Raw genomic sequence first — 17,991 nt, 5'->3', positions numbered from 1 at the left:
ACCAATTTTATATTCCGAGGGTAAATCCCATTGGGTCTTGGTGAATAATTCCTTTTCACTCTTCTATATACTTTAAAAGAATTTAGGTATGCCTGAAATCACCCATAATGGAGGCTTTTAAAAATAAAAAGTTTTGTATAAACTAATAATCAAAAGTTATACGAGTAATCTGGCCCTAGATCACCTCCAAATCTCTGGTTACAGTATTTTAGACTAATATTCTAGAAGTGTAATTCTGTCATCCTAAAAGTATCACTTTTAAGTCTTTTTAAAATACTGACCACATGGGGCACCTGGAAGGCTCAGTCAGTTAAGTGTCTGACACTTGATTTTGGCTCAGGTCATGATCTCACAGTCATAAGATCAAGCTCAGCGTCAGACTCCGTGCTGGGCATGGATCCTGCTTGGGATTCTCTGTCTCCCTCTCCTCCTGCCCCTCTCCAACCCTCCCCCACTCACTCATGTGTTCTCTCTCTCTCTCTCTCTCTCTCACACACACACACACACACACACACACACACACACACACACACACACAATACTGACCACATAATCTGGTTGATGATACAGGTAACTCCACCATCTTAGGGCAGAAACTTTATATAATTTATGTTTGTACAATTTAGTAATCATATAGTAATATCAAAAAAATCATTAATGTTTAAACATTTCAAAATGATGACTAAACATTCTGGGGGCCAAAGTTTGAAAAGGTAGAATAAGTGATGAACTCACCAAATTATTTTACATACATCAATAAATAATAAAATCGTGATAAAATAGTTATATGTTTTGGATTTTTGGATTCATGACAAAATGAAATGAAACTATTTTATAGTTTCTTATAGTTTCTTATTAAGAAAATAAGCCTCCAACGGGTAAGATAAATTTCCAAAGACATTCAGCTCTTCTGTCATAGGACCAATGATTAAACCTTGGTCATTATGACACTGGAGTATGACTCTGAAAGAGTGACCGGATATAAAAGTTTCTGTTTTTATTTTGCTGTTTTTATTCTTGTTGTTTTTAATCTAGAAATTATCTAGTAAGTTTGTAAACTTTTATTCTTATACAACTTAGTGTCCTAGTATAATATAGCACTGTGCTTTGATAAGTAATAATTTACATTTAACAAATTTTAGAGCACATTAGGATGTTTTCCATAAAGTATTTCAGCTATAAATAATGTTACATTATAAATATATTTTAAGTTAACCATCAATGAATATAAAGAAGGTTAAACTTTTTTTTCCTATAAAACAAGTCCCAGAATTACATATGCATATATATGTTTATATGACTGAATTAATAATATAAAGATTAAAAAAATTTTTTTGAGAGAGAGATGATGTGTGCATGCACATGAGTGGGAGAGGGGCAGAGGAAGAGGGAGAGAGAGAATCTTAAGCAGGCTCCGTGCTGAGCACAGAGCCTGACATGGGGCTCAATGTCACAACAGGGCATTCATGACCAGAGCCAGAATCAAGAATCAGACACTTAACCGACTGAGCCACCCAGGTGCCCCTATAATATGAAGAATTTTAAAAGCTATTTAATTAATATAGCTCTAAAATAACTGGGTCACATTTTTACATTTCAATTGTCATTATATCTTGACTGTCATTTATAAAATTTGTTTTTTAGCTGTTCATTCATTATTCATTTATCAGCCACTAACTGCAATGTCTTGTAAGTCTGACATTTTGTGTGGCTATGAATCTGATCTAGAAAAAATTACTATGAAATTATTTAATATTTCTTTCAAATTTTTGTAGTAGAAAGTTTGTTTAACTCTCTTTATGATGTTTGATTTGTTCACCTGAGTATTTTGGAATTACTTTGATTTCTCACTACTTTCCTTTTTTTTTTTTTTTTTTTTTTTAAGCATTGCAAGAAATAGATAACATCAAGAAGGACATCAGGAGTAGGAGAAATTGGCCTGGGAGGCTCAGCAGGTCAGGACGCTTGCATTATCATTTGCTGTTCATTCTTTTGCCATCAATTCTAGAGTTCTCAAGTCTCTTGCCACTTGTTTCTTTCTTGAATATGCTTACTTGGTATATTCTCAGTTTTGCAAATCATGACTAACACCTTTATGTAAAAAGTCTGGCATTTGGGTATTCTTTTTTTAGGATTTAAAGATTAAAAAATAATAATTCAAATAAATATTCAGGAATAGAAGGAAGTCTCTTACCTAATAAGTTATATAGATACCCTGGTTTCTCTTATTCTCATATAAACTGTTTTTAAATGAAGATTTCCTGATAACTTTTCCAAAATCAGAACTTTAAACATAAAATGTTATTAAGCAATTGTAGTAACATTAAGTTATTGTAATAACACTGGCATCATTAAAGTCAAGTTTCCTTTCTTTTCTGCTCTATTCTCTGGGCTTGGGCCCACCTCTGAAAGCTCTTGACACTTTAAAGTCAATCTGTTTGCTTGCACTAATTTGAACTACTGAAAGTTGACTACCATGTGTAAAATGAAGGTTAATTAAAATACAATTTCTCTGTAAATAGAAAGATCCCAATAGTCAAAGGGTCTACTATGAACATTGTCAGCATTGTAGAACGTTTAGTGTTAATCATATTCCTCAGTAAGCTGGAGCCATGCTGCCGTTTGGGGTCTCCATTGCCCTGAATGTCCCCATGAGTAACTAATGGCTTTGTGGTCATCTCCTGCTTCAGAGGAGTCTCCCAGTTGTCTTAAATAGTGATTACATCTCTCAGTACAATTGCTTAATTATTTATGGAAGCTTGGAGAGCCTTTACCTCTGTCATACCTATCACTTCCACAGCTCTCCCAGAGTTTAACTTAGCTCCTTCAAATCCAGGTCTGTTACGGAACAACTTTCCCTGAGATTTTCAGTTTTCATCACACAGAGGGACAAATGCTTCTGTCCTTCAGTCTGATCACAATTCTTCTAGTAAAAAGGCGTTTCAGGAAGGAACTAAGCTCAGAATTCTTCTGCCAGGACGATTCAGGGATTTTGTTATTTCTTAGCATTAGCATTAGGGACCGGACAGATTATTATTGTTATGTATTGAGAGAACACTACCCTCCAGCTTAAAGGAGAGATAATTTCACGTGTAACTGGATACAATAAATATGCTCAAGCTTCTGTTCTTAGCTTAAGTAGGTAAGAGTTCTACAAAGAGATGTATTTAGAATGATATGTCTAACTGACTGGATTTATAAGTATGCCTGCACTGATTCTTGCAGCTTTGAGGTTTCCTTTTGGGCAATACTTTCATAACGAGTTTACTGTTGGTAGACCAAATTTTCAGTTGGCAAACAGTGTTCAAATACACCTTGAAAAGAAATAAATTGAGCCAAAAGTGGTAGGTTTTCTTGGCATCCAGCTAATATATAAGTATTGACCTTAAATTGAATATAGTTGTTGAGTTTTGCATGCTTGGAAGCAAAATCAAGAAGGAGAAACAAGTATCTTATAGATCCCATAGTCTTGGGAGATAGAATCCACTCCAATTTACCTATTTTACAAACTTAAATTGCTACCCAGTGTCATATGAAATCATAACAGAAGTAAATCGGTGTTTCTTGATATGATGCAGGCCTACTGCATTATGCTGACTTGCAGGTTATGGAATACTTACAATTCTGTGCACAACTTTGTGCACACACGTGACAAGTATCATCATTTGCCATCTCCACTATATATAGTTTATATAAAACATGATTGATACTAATACTTGACTTTGGATTATACTGATATTTGAAAAATATCAAGAACTTTAAGTTTTTGTTTTCCTTTTTAACTGTTGTTTCTCTGGAGACGTTTCCTATTTGGCTGGATGAAATGGAAGGGTGATTATTCATTCATTCTTTAATTCATGCAACAGAAGTTCTCATGCTCCTGAAGCTTTTATTCTAGTGGAGGAAAACATTACGTGAAGATTTTAATGTACAGTTGATCCTTGAACAATGTAGGGGTTTGGAGTGCTCATCTCCCATGCAGTTGAAAATCTGTGTTTAATTTTTGATTCCCCAAAAAGTTAACTACTATTGGTCTACTATGGACCAGAAGCCTTACCAATACCATAAGCAATTGATTAACACATATTTTGTAAGTTATATGTATTTTATACTGTATAATAAAGTAAGGTAGGGAAAAGAAAATGTTATTAAGAAAATCATAAGGAAGAGAAAATACATTTACAGTCCTGTGCTATAAAAAATCCACAGATAAGTGGACCCATGCAGTTCAAACACATGTTGTTCAAGAGTCAACTGTATATGTTAACGGGGGTGCATACTAAGAAGTAAATAAAACAGAGTAAACAGAATGATGGGAGACTATTTCAGATATGTGTGTGAGGAGGGGCGCCTGGGTGGCTTAGTTGGTTAAGCGTCCGACTTCGGCTCAGGTTATGATCTCACGGTCTGTGAGTTCGAGCCCCACGTCGGGCTCTGTGCTGACAGCTCAGAGCCTGGAGCCTGCTTCAGATTCTGTGTCTCCTTCTCTCTCTGACCCTCCCCCATTCATGCTCTGTCTCTCTCTGTCTCAAAAATAAATAAACATTAAAAAAAATTAAAAGATATGTGTGTGAGGAAAGTCGCTAAGGAGAAACTGAAGCACAAATGTAAATGGAGAGAGGGAACCATTTTGATATACACGGGTGAAGAGATACTCCTTAAACTTGCTATGTTGAAAGATTGTCGAGAAAGGCAATGTGACAGGAAAAGATTAAGTAGTGGACAAGTAAGACATGAAAATGGGAAGGATGCTGTGGAGTCTATTGTATAGTCCTGGTAGACCGTGGCAGGACCTTGCCTATCCTTCTGAGCGAGATGGGAATCATTAGAGTGATTTTAGCCAGTAAGAGGGCATCATATGGCTCATGTGTTTTATGGATCACTCAGACTTACGGGGTATGTAAAGCATTTAAAAGATTTCTCTTGACACGGAATATAAATTATGAATGAAAATAGACTTAAATTAACAATGATCAGGGCAACATTATCTGATCAGGATATTGACGGATGATTGTGTTCCAGGAGCTAATGTTAAATAGTGCAGCTCTCATTTTTCTTTTCCGTGTCCTTAATTTGCATAATTCTTTTGAATTTGAATCATGTTTTTTGGCAGTGTATAATAACTTATTGTTTTATAATAGGGACATTAATGACAATGATATGTAATATTTAAAAATGATGTGCGTCTGATTGTTCCTTTGCATACTGATTTTCCCATTTGTTTGTCATTTATAATTTCAACCAAAACTACATAGCCTTGTACGAGTCCACAACAAGTCATGAATTTTATCTTCTATTTGTAAGGGAAGATGCTTGAAATTATGTCATGGCTTTATTATAATTATCACATGATCTATTAGACTATTTATAAGGAGGAAACATGGAGTAATTAGTAGGAATTAGAGAGCATGAGTTCTGGAACCAGCTCTGAAACTTACAGCTGACTTGGGGTCTTTAACATGTTTGCCTAGAAATGATCAACACTGCTTTTCCCAAAGGGAGAAGCATACTATTACTGTTACCTCTAGAGTTCCTTTACATTTGTTAAGCCAGTGTGTACATGCTAGGTGGTGAATAAAAGTTGGTTGAATTAAGAGTCACCTACACTAGAAGTGACCATTTTTAATACAAATGAGAAAATAAGGGAGATTATTTCATATAAATAACAACGAAAAATCTCCATATTTATTTTCATAAAATCACTTCGAGTAGATATTATTGATACTTGGAAGAGTTGTTTCTTAAATTCTCATTGCTATCATGTGAAAGAATCAAAGTGAGCATTAAAAAATTTAATGGTTGCCTTCTATTATCAGTCTTATGGCAGCAGTTTCCAAATAATTTACCATAAATTTTTTAAATTTTTAAATGAATACATTAATAAATGAATTTAAAACTATAAGCTTATATCTAAGCTTAGATTCCGTTATTGGCTATCAGAATATTCATGCAACAAATAAATGTATATATTTGAAATTTTTTATTTATTCAAAATGCTTTCCTTTTTAATCATAAGAATAAAAATCACTTTTATGATTAAATGAGAAAGAAATTATTCTCTGAATTCTGTTTCAGGGGAGAGAGCATGCCTACCTCAACTTCACATGCACATTTGACAATTATCCTTGAGCCTACGGTGGCTCAGGTTCTTTTCTGCCACAGCGAGTGCAGGAGATTTCCCTTCTCTCCCATCATACTTTTTTTTTTTCCTTGAAAGACTCTTCCCTGCTTTTTGATGGGAATTAATCTGTTTTGTTCTCCACTGTAACCCAAATACACCTTTCAAAGTACTTTGCTTATAGCATGTGTTAAATAAACTTAGTTTGAAGATCCAAAACCAAATATTATAATGCAAGATAAAATGTATTATAGACTAACAAGAGCTACAGTGTAACATTATTTGAGGGTTCATAGAAAAGAGAAAGCTTCCTAGGCAAGCCAGTACTTGTCTTAAAGGATGCATGTGATTTTCTTAGCAGAGATATTAGACACAGAGGCAGGGGGGTGGTGGTGGGGGATTGCCTAGTATATATTTAAGGTCCTGGTCTCTGAAGTCTCTCTTTGGACTTGGGTGAGTTTGGATGTGGCACAGGGTATACAAAAGGCAATAGTGACTATGAAGATATGTTGAGCTCTTTACAACATAAAGAGACTTTATAATTCAAATTCTCTGAAGAGGACTTTGACTCTTTGGTGATTTGACTTTTAATTCAACAGGACCTAGGAAGTTATTGAAAAGTTTTGTTTGTTTAGAAAATGTGGATGATGATTAGGGCTGTGCTTGGATTAATTAACTAATAGGATAGTAGTATGAGGTTGGCTGAAAGAGGAGAGGTTACAAGGGGAAGAGAGGAGACCAATGCAATAATCAGACGAGATCCAGAAAGTCAGGACCGAGATAAAAACACTTGGGGACAGTTATAAGCAGACATTCAAAGATGGCATCAATAGACTTTGACTTACGAGAAAAATAAGGGATGAATTGAAACCTTGAGTAACTGAAATGAAAGCTTTGCAAGTCCTGCGTGTGGGAAATCATAAAAGGCTACCCGTTTTTACTTATCTATATTTTTATTAGTGAAGAGACACCAACTGATTTGACAGTCTTTACATTTGAGTTGCCAGTGCTGATATATTCAGGAAGTATCCATGCCTCTTCTGGAATGTGGCAGGAGAGTTGCAAATGAAGCGACGTGAATTTAAACTTGACAGCGAAAGTGTCCTCTTTAGCAGAAGAAGGGCAATCCAGGCTGAGGAATACCCTGAAAGACTAAGAGTCTTAATGCCATGTGGAATTTTGAAGAAAATCAAATGGAAGAGTCAAAATAAAAGAAATTCTGAAATTTGAATTGTAGTTCTGCTGCTTGAGCAGCTGTGTGGTTCTGAAGTTGGCTTTGGTTTCTTTGTTTATTTATTTATTTTTACTTAAAATTTTTTTAAATGCTTATTTATTTTTGGGAGAAAGAGAGACAGAGACAGTGGGAGGGACAGAGAGAGAGAGAGAGAGAGAGAGAGAGAGAGAGAGAGAGAGCATCTAAAGCAGGTTCCAGGATCTGAGCTGTCAGCACAGACCCTGACGCAGGGCTCAAACCCATAAACCATGAGATCGTAACCTGACCTGAAGTCGGGTGCTCAACTTACTGAACCACCCAGGCGCCCCTATTTATTCATTTATTTATCTTTAACGTCTTCAGGAGCCCTGCCTGAGTGATCTGCAAATAGTAAGCACTAAATGCAGGCTTTATTGTCTCATTAAAATAGAATCATTTCTGAATTATGGAATCTTTTTTAAGTGTTGAAATTATTTAAGTGTCATTCATTCAGTTTTAATTTGCTCATTGATTCATTCACTGATTGATTAATCGACTCATTCATTCATTCATTCATTCATATATTCTTACTGAGTCTTAACTGTGGCAGGTACTGTTTTAATTTTATTGCCTTTTTCTCCATCCCATACTTGACTAGAATCTTCACTGGTTGAACTGAGCATATTATTCTCCGTCACTTACAGGAAAAAGACTGATTTAGATATTGTCTATCTATGGAAGCATGCCTTCCACAGCTCAAACTGTCTCCTCTTCCTCAAGTTGGTTGGAGTAACTATAAAAGGAAGTGATGGAGAATGTTGTTTTTACTTTTACAATAACAGGAAACACATTCATTGTACTGATTCCCTGTAGACACTGAGAGTAAAATATTTAACTCACGAATTATTTAAGTCACCCTCCTTAACGGTAGTTAAACACGCTGATGTTATGGAGATCTGACAAACATAACTATTATCATATGACTACTGAGAAGTTTTTGGACAGAAGTGCCAGTAAGAGGAAGGGAGCCCTATCCCTGAATGCTGAATGAGTGCTTGCCTGGGGTGTCCCCAGGAACAGGAGCTGACACAGGTGTTCGGCACAGTTACTTACTGCTTCCCATCAAGAAGGATAGGGGGTTCTTAGCACTGCTGGTTTGTGGCACTCAGCATATTTGGCAGCAGTCAGCCCTGGCTGTGGATTTCCCTGGGGAAAATAAAAGCCACAGGGGAGTCATCAGTGTGACCTTCTGCTGGGTAGTTGGCACACGGTTGCACCACAGGAAGGCTTTCAGTTGTCATTTTCTGAACGGGTAGATATCAGGTGCTGATGGAGGCTCCCCATTCAAGGTGGGAAGTGGAGAAGGAAAAAAAACATTGAGCAGAAGCTTACCAAATAATTCCCAGTCTTGAAGCTTAACACCAGCTGATCTGCTGATAAAAGGGATTTTGGGGAGGCGGGGGGAGGGGGGGGTAGCCAGGGAGTTTCATTGGTTCTGTAAGCACAATTACAAGCTTTCCTATTTAAGTCTGACCCATCATATTGAAATGCTGTCACTAGTATCATTAGCAAGTAAAGTGTTGATAACATAGTCAAATGCACAGCAGAGTTCTGGCTCTTAAGTGTCTGGACTAACTCCCAATATTAGGAATAGGAGTCAAACTGCCATCACTTTTCCTGTGCTAACAGACGCCCTGCCATTAGCAGTCTGAAGGCAATTTTAATAAAATACATAGCCCCGCTGAGTTGGTCTCAAAAGATAAATAAGCAATGCAGAAAAGAAGCTTTTGTTTAAAAGTAATTATTTAAACTATGCATTACAGGTAATTTTCTTTTACCAGTAAGGCAAATGCTATCAGAATTTCAATAATGATTTGGTGGCACTTATCTAAATAATGTGATATTGTCATTTCTAAGAGTTAAAGCAGTGCTTTATTTTCACTTATATACAAAATGAGGGCGAATTGGATTCAGGTATCATGTGCATGTGTTTTACAGTTTATGTTACATTTTTTTTTGGGTGCACAGTGTTGTATTCTTAGACAGATTTATGGAAATGTAACAAGCTGGTGATAGAGTTCTGGGAACTGCAGACTTGACTTCCAAATACAGATTAGAACAGGAGGGCAAAGAACATCTTTTTATTTTTCCTTTTCTGTCAGAAAGGAAATCACATTTCAGTCTTTTAAAAACTCTTTTAAATAAGATGCTTGTACATAAACCACAGTCACAAGGGTATAATAAATGTGTACATGTATCAGAGGAGCCAAAGCTTTGTTTGCCAAAAGGTAAAAATCTCTGAAAGCTTTTTCAGAGTCTATTTGGAAACCATTGAAACCACCACTTTTCCTTTCCATCATGATAGTGACATGCTGGCCTGAAATCTGTAACACAGAATTGGTCCTGGCCTTAGAGTAGGCAGAATAAAACTTGCCTATGTAAGTGTGATATAAGGGGCATCAGGAAGGCTTCTATTTCCAACCGCAATCAGGGGTAAAGGTAAGCAGCATGTGCTTTAGAATGAGACCGACCTCAGTTCAAATCCTACTCAAATCCTAAGGGTTTTTTCCCCCATAATACATCCCCTTAGACAAGTTATGTGTCCTCTCTAAGTCTTTGTTTTCTCATCTGTAAAATGGGGTTAATAGTAAAACCAACTTTGTATGATTGTTACCAGGATGAAATGCGACGATACACGTAAAACATGTCGGTTGTTATATGGCACAGAGGAAGGACTCAAGAAATGTTTCTTTTTATTTTAATGGTCTTTTAAGAAAATTTCATCAGGAATGTTATATGTTGAAGATTGTGCCAGAAGTTGAGATAAATGTGTTGATCAATATATCATTTCTATTTCAAAACTAAAAAGTCTAACATAAGACAAACATTTAAGCAGATAACTGCAGTACTGTGTGCCAATTGTAATATTGGTGTGGTGCTCGGGGACATAAAGGATGCAGGACTTAATCTCGGCCATGGGAAAATTACTGTAAAATCTTGGTGTTTTGAACTTGCGAAGTGAAGATGCTAAGCTATATATTTCCATCCTGAGCTGTTGTGATCAAAGGCAACTATTTTTTTTAAAGAGTGATTTTCCAGCTCCTTGTTCTTTCTGTTCTTCTTCCTTTACAGTTATATAAACCTTTTCTTTGAGTTTTAGCACCATGGTTAGATAATATCTATAGTCAGAAGAAGTAAACCTGAATCAAGCACTCAAATGCTGCTCAGCATCTGTCCTAAGATGATTTGGAGGCAGAGATAAAAACACAGCCTTTATTCTCATACCGTGCTAATAGAAATAAAAGTTGGTACAAATCCTTTGAACAGGAATTGGGCAATACCTAACAAATTTACATATATATATATATATATATGTATATACTTATATATACTTACATATATATGTATATACTTATATATACTTACATATATATATGTATATACACATATATATATATATGTACATATATATATATACCATTTGATCCAACAATCCTATTTCCAGGAATTTATCCTGAAAACACACCTTTAACAATATGAGAATCACAAGCTCAAGGTTATTGATTGTGGCATTGTTTATAATTGTAGATTAAAAACTATCTAAATGCTCATGCATACGGGAGTAGTTGAATATACTATTACACTATAGCATCTCCATATAATGAGGTACCATGCAATTGTAGAGATAATGAACAGATATAGAGTAATTTTTCAGCCTATACTGCCAAGTGAAAAAAGTGCAAAAGTATGTTACCCATAATGAAAAGGAAATAAAGAAATATACATAGATCTGCTAACTGGGGTCAACAAATAAGAAAGAAACTCCAGAAACGTATGGAATTGGTGACTTACAGGTGTTGGGCTTAGTAAATGTGGATTGAGAGAATGGAAGTAGGGTAGAAGGGGTGATGGGGGAATGACATTTATATGAATGCTATCTGTCTATTTATTTTTGTATAGTTCTGATTTTTAGAACTGTGTTGTTTCACATACTCAAAAATAAATAAATAATTAAAATTAACCAGGGTGTTCTGGGATCCGCATGTGAAAAACAACAACAAAAATATCTAGTAAGCTAAATTATATTTCTAGGAATTACAAATGAATGGGGTGGGGAAAAAAGAGCTAATCTAAGTAACTTTGATAAACAGTGTTTTGACTTTATACTCTAAGATTTTTTTAAGAAGGAACTATTGTACTCCAATTAGAAAATATAGATTAATGATTTTGTTTTTTGTAGGGGTAAAACTTAACATTCTGAAACTGTTTTAAATGTGTCATAGGATTGTCATTAATGATGGCTATTTTTCTCACTGTAAAGAAATAAAGAGGGGTAGAACAAACCCTATGATGTTGAATTGGAATCGGAGTTATCACTAGGAAGTCATGTGTGTTTAAATATAAAGTATGTATCGCAGATATACAGATATAAAAACAAAGAAATAGGGGTGTGTGTGTGTGTGTGTGTGTGTGTGTGTGTGTGTGTGTATTTGCATTTATATCCCCTATCTTATTGATTGAGACGCTTAGGAGCAATAATACCTCAGTAGTGATGAGCACACTTAGTACCTGGATTTTGGTTTCTAAATACCATTCTCCAATAAAAGAAACCAAGAATCCTTATAGAAATGGATGTTCCTAGCACCAGAATAGGAAAAGTATATGATGAGAAACTGGAACATCTTGTAGTACCAGAAAGTAAGGAAAGACTAAAAAATGATGGAAACACATTGAAAGGACACATAGGCCAATGTGAAGTGTCTCCCAATGGCCACATATGGGACATTTGGGTGAGAAAATAATGATAATGTTGACTTATATTCAATATAGTTCATGATATTATAAAAGGTATTGAATAAATAAATGTGGGAGGAAAAAAAACTCTTTTATGGGTGTAGAATACCAGTTAATAACTATAGAATGAATGATAGGAATAGAAAATCACCATGTGGTACACTAGAGTAATAATTTTTTTTCAGGCAAGAATCACCACTGGATAGTAAATTAGTCATGAAAATATGATAAATAGGCTACTTACATAGTATATTAAAATGCTTTCTAATTACAAAAGGAAAGTAGTAACTTTTCAATGGAAGAACCTAAGCAAGCAATCAAAGTCACCACCATCACTAGTAATGGGATGTATTGGCATCATGTGCCACTCCTGTGATTCACTGAGAAAGGCACAAAAAAAAAATCTCTGTCATGTTCTTGCCAAAAATCCATTATATGAATTTTATCATAAGGAAATATCAGACAACTCAAATTAAGGGACATACTATAAAATAGCAGAAATAGTCTTAAGAAGTGTCAGGGTCATGGAAATCAAAGAGAGACTGAGGAATTGTCCCAGATGAAATGAGACTGAGAAGATATGACAGCTAAACATTGGCTCATGGTCCAAGAAAGGATATCAGTGGTACAATTGTTGCAATCTCAGTAAGGTCTGTAGATCAGCTAGTTGTGTTGTATTAATGCTAATTTCTTGGGTTTGATAATTGTACTGTAGTTTTGTAAGATGATAGTATGTGAGAAAGCTGGGAATTCTATTTTTTCAGTGTTTCAGAAGTATGAGATTATTTCACAATGAAATGATAAATTGAAAAATAAAAAAATGTCTTAAATAAGATGTATGTATGTATTATCCATTCTTCTTTATTATCATAAAGATTTTACTGTACAAGAGGGTAATCACTAGGCTCTAAGAAGAAAGGAATAAAATGTAATAGAGTGATGAGTATGTAGCATTGTGAATTGGGTCTTATTCTGTTAACTGGCTCTGTCACACACTGTGTAAGCCTTGAGGGTACTTAACTATATCTTTGCATTTGCTAGTCTATTTTCCAATAAAACAGAGATAATGATCTTAGCAATATGGTTTCTAATTATTCACACCAATGGAGGAGAGCAAAAATGTCAAGTATGGAGCCCAATGACAATAATTTTAAGCGCTCAAGTGAAGATCAAGATTTAATGTCAGTGAAGGACCAAGTGTATTCTGGTAGGTATAAAACTCTGGATTATGACAATATTTCCAGGGCCAGAAGCCAGAGCTAGTATATTCAGTCCAGCGGATATGTGTGAAGAGATCCATAATCAGACAAAAGCTAGAAAGAAAGTACTGGAAGACACAGTACACAGTACAGCCAATCAGTCAGACTTTGAGAGTCTAGATTCTTAAGTTAGACACAGGGTCTGGTGATTCACATCTCCCCAAGCTTGATGGTGCCAACAGGGTGGGGGTAGTACTTATCAGCGCTCTGACAGCATTAGAAGACTAAGGGAACAAGAACAACATCCATTTGCACAGAGTTCATTGTACCACCAATTTGTTTTCACATACCTTTCTATTCAAAAATTTCATGTTCAACATAGTTATAAGATGTAGGAAAAAAATCAATTTCAATATCTATGTTTTTGTAGATAAAGAAAGTCAGATTCACTGTTTCCATAATCACATAGCTAGTAAATACAGGAAGGATTTGTGCTCAAGACCGGGATGTACACCTAGGTTTATGAACCTCCTGCTAGCATCAAAGAACCCCTTTTTACATGAATTTACATGAATTCTTGTATGTAAGATTATTCTGGTGCAGTTTTTTTTCTAAGGAAAAGATACAAATCATTGGATTCTATCAGGTCTTCCCAAAGGGTCTGTGACTTAAAGGAAGATAGAATATAGATTTTCCTTCCACAATAATGCAGTATATGGCATGGAAGTATTTTGGGGGCTTAGGAATATATAACTCTTATATAGTGCAGCTACTCAAGAAGCATCTTTACCAATGGCATCTAACAGAGAGGTTTTAGGACTTGCCCAGAATCCCAAGAGTTAGTGCCGGAAATAAAACCAGAACTCCAGTTCTGGTTGATCACATTACGAGTTAAGCATTGTCTTTGATGAAGATGGTTCTTTCATAGTCTAGCACCAATCAGGAAGACTGGAGGTCTGTTTCCCAGGCTGGATACCACTCAGTGGAGGAGCCAAGTTCTGCTCTGGTAAGACATTAATTAGTATTTTGAGCATTAGGGTGATTTGAGTAAAATTCTGTAGATTTCTTGAAAATCTTGGGAAGACAGGGGCACTAGTGCAATTACCTTACCTATGTAGAATAAAAAGCAGTTTAAACCTGACAGAGACCTTGGGGTGAATATTGAGTGTGTCATATCATTCAGCACTTGAGAGCCTCCCCCAAGTTTTCATTTCCTGAATTACTCTTGGGCATTGGAGAAGTTCCTTCTTTCCTGCAGCAGTACACTCTTTTCTTTGAGGAATACCTGAAATGATGTCGGTCTTTGTATGACTTTGACATTTACCAAAAGTTTATGGTATCTGCTAAGATACACAAATATTATCCCATTGTCCTTATCTATGATTATGTGTGTTGCCATCACAGAGCAGATGAAATTTAAAAAAAAAATATTTAATTCTTTACCATTAGAATCAGAATCCCTTGTCTATTACATATATTCGCCTTACAAATCTGGGATTTATTAAAGACTTAATATTTAGATATATTATAAAAACATATAAAATTTAAAATTTCATTTACTCAGTAATGATTTAGAGAATACAGACTCTAAGAACTAGATAATGTTTATCCAAGTCACTGATTTTGTAGACAAGGAACTGAGGCTTCAAGAGGTTAAATTTTGCATCATTTTACACAGTTAATAAGTGACAGAGCCAGAAAAAGAACCCAGATTTCCTGATTTCTGGCTCAGTTTTCATTCCACTATGGCATGGTGCCTCATGACACGTATGAGATTAGAGCAAAATTATATTTGTTGAAATTCATGAAAAGTGTTGTGAATCTTTTGATGATGTTTTGTGGGGGGAATGGGTCATTCTATCCTTGATTTTTTTTAAAAAAATCACTAAAATTAATAAATTAATAATACCCTTTATCAACCTCAGATTAATAAGGTTCTATTAATTTTTCTCTCTTCAACAATTTGCCTATAGTGGAAAATAACCTCTTAGAATAAATGCATGCATACCTTCAAGTTGCTAGCACTTGAGTTGCTCACCCATTAAATGACTAATCTAAGAAATCACCTCTCTTGTTAGGTGCACTGGATTGTAAATGTCTTTTGATAGTACTGCAGCGGTAGCATAGGGATTTGCAACTGGCAGGCAGGAATTGAATTGCCATCATTTGGCTTTAGCAGGAGTTAGAGTCTTGTCTCCAACATAAGCATGAGCCAAGGTACTGTCTCCTTTTTTCTAATTTTAGTTGGAACCATTGGCACTGATCTTACCTAGACAGACTAGTGTTATTTCTACCCAGCACAATCTGCTGGCATGGGCTCTATTCCAAGCCATGCATTTGAACTTCTCCCCCTGGTTTACCAGAGATATGATTGGATGTAGAGGACAGTAACTCTCACCTTTTTCATTAGAAGGCAGTCTTTCAGACATAGGGATTCTCAGTTTAATGGATTCAATGTATGACTCAGAGGGAATTGGCTGTTGTGATGGGAAATTGCAGTGTGCTTTAATTGTGGGTCATGAAATAATTACTCCGACATTTTGGTTCTGGGAGATGGATATTGATACGTTTAACTGCTCAAGGGTAAGAGGAAAGGTGAGAAGTGATGTCTGCTTTCCAGCCCTCACCTGTTCTCTACTGGAACAAATGAGTTGTACAATTGTCCTGTCATTAGCTCCAGTCGTGGGCATCCATCCCTGCTGGCATCTCGCAAACCCCAGTCACACTGGCCATACTGTGGCTCTCATCTGCATCCCTTTATCACAATCCTCAGTGAGACCCCTTCAGACCATCAGTACCCTTCCTGAGCTAACCCCCACACCATGGAGGGTCAAATGGGGACATCACAGCCTCTGGAAACCTAACCCTACATGAAGACATACCTGTACCCATTTCTCCCTACTTCATTTTGTCATGGGATATCTGCAAGGCTGTTGCCTCATAGAGTGCCACTCAGGAAGCTAGCTTTAGTCCTTGTTTTGCTTGGAGCCTAAACGTAAAGGGATTTCCACTGTTTCCAATCTCATCCCAGCCTCTTCATTCTGATCTTGCCCTTTGTCAGTAGGAGGGCAGGGCCCTTATATTATCATTTGAGGCTTCTTCCTGCCTTGACTCTTCCTTCTCCCTAAATTAAAAGTGCCCAAAGCACTCACAATTTTCCCATTATGCATAAACAGTAATTTTACATATGTAAAAGCAGAAGATTTTTTTCCCCTCTGGTTCCTTATGACCCAAATGAATGGGGAGAGGTAACACATCAGGTTATTATTTCATATATCATCACACAAGGGCCTCAGTGATAAATAGAAAAGACACAGACTGCCCTCCTGGGGCACTCACAGTGAGCTCAGATGGAATTTATTAGCTTTTTGTTGTTCTTCATATCAATACATACAAACACATCCACAAATAGAGAGATTCTGATAAACAAGTAGACAATATGTTTAAATCTTATATAAAGGAAGTCTTTGAAGTGTATATCACATCCTGAAGAGCTGGTTGAAAAATAGCAAATTATTATCCAAGTGGAAAGGGACGGCATGATTCTCTCTCTTTTTCCCCCCACTTCCTCTCTCTCTTTCTCCCCCTCTCTATCTCTCTAATCCCAAACATTTTTCCGTTCCCCTTTTGGGTGATGGATTTGGTAGAAGATCTGTGTTCCCTGACTGCCATATCCTGTTGGTAACTTTTGCCTAGTTTTCAACCATGGATGAGATGCTTACAGTATGAGCAGCCCAATAAGACTAATAATAATAAATAATAATCATTAAACATTTAGACTTGGTTTATGTGTGTTAGATGGATTATGTCATTTAATTATCAGAGTAGCGCTTAGGGAAAGGTATCTCCATTATCCTCATTTTACAGATGAGCAAGTTGATGTAAATAGAAAACAGGCAATCCAAAAGTGTATGAGAAGTGGGCAGACCAGGACCAAATTCTGAAACCCCATCACTTAAGCATTTTATACAGCTTCAAGTAACAGAAACCTGAATGACATTGGTTTGAACAAGATAGGAGTTTGTTTTATTGTTTAAAATATACCCCAAACTTTCCTTTGTCTATAGTCTCCTTCCGAATTATGTTTATTAAAACATAGATATACACACTATGACTGTGATAAGAATCTATGACTCTTAAATGGAGTATTTTCTGTAGGATCATAAGCAACTACTTAGCACAGACTGGCCTAGAAGGGAATAGTAAATTAATTTGGAAATGAGGAACTAAGACAACATCACCTAAGTTTAAAGATAGTGAACTGACTGAACCCCATCTCCATCTTCCAAAATGCTAATTGATAAATGGTTAGTTATTGAGATAGAAATTCTTTCCTTTAGGATAGAGCATTGTGAGTTGTGTATTTTCCTCTTTATGCCTGGTGAAACAAAAATTGCTAATCAGGATAATATCCACCGGAGGCAGTATGCTTCAAATTCAAAAGACTAAAATTCCATGAACTTATTTATTTCTTTGTATCCCAGTGTTTGAATAAAAACAAAGGGTTTGCTTTTAAACAGTGAGAGAATATTGACTGAAGATTGAGTGAAATACAGTGTGTGGTTTCTTCACCTGATTGACCTTCACCTGATTGAACTTACCTTTGTCTTCTATGCTACCTCAGTTTTTCCATTTAGAAAATGCTGTCATATATGTGGGATTTGTCTGTGGAGTTCACGTCAGTAAAA

The 17,991-nt window shown here is 35.9% G+C and overlaps 1 protein-coding gene across 26 annotated transcripts in view; it reads left to right on the top strand.

Moving 5' to 3' along the window:
- The window catches only part of SOX5 (SRY-box transcription factor 5), a 1,008,244-nt gene that overhangs the window by 338,267 nt on the left and 651,986 nt on the right, over positions 1–17,991 (top strand). For 25 of the 26 annotated variants that reach the window (XM_053225987.1, XM_027035741.2, XM_053225993.1 and 22 more), the window contains one exon: positions 1,886–1,955. The exons of the other annotated variant lie outside the window; for it this stretch is intronic. The gene's annotated coding sequence lies outside the window, so the exon portion shown is untranslated. The remainder of the gene's footprint in view (positions 1–1,885; positions 1,956–17,991) is intronic. 26 annotated transcript variants of the gene reach the window in all.

This window comes from Acinonyx jubatus, chromosome B4, assembly GCF_027475565.1.
Source record: "Acinonyx jubatus isolate Ajub_Pintada_27869175 chromosome B4, VMU_Ajub_asm_v1.0, whole genome shotgun sequence".
Classification (NCBI taxonomy): domain Eukaryota; kingdom Metazoa; phylum Chordata; class Mammalia; order Carnivora; family Felidae; genus Acinonyx; species Acinonyx jubatus.
The sequence above is the reverse complement of the archived record's forward strand: the minus strand, read 5'-3'. Positions and strand labels throughout refer to the sequence as shown.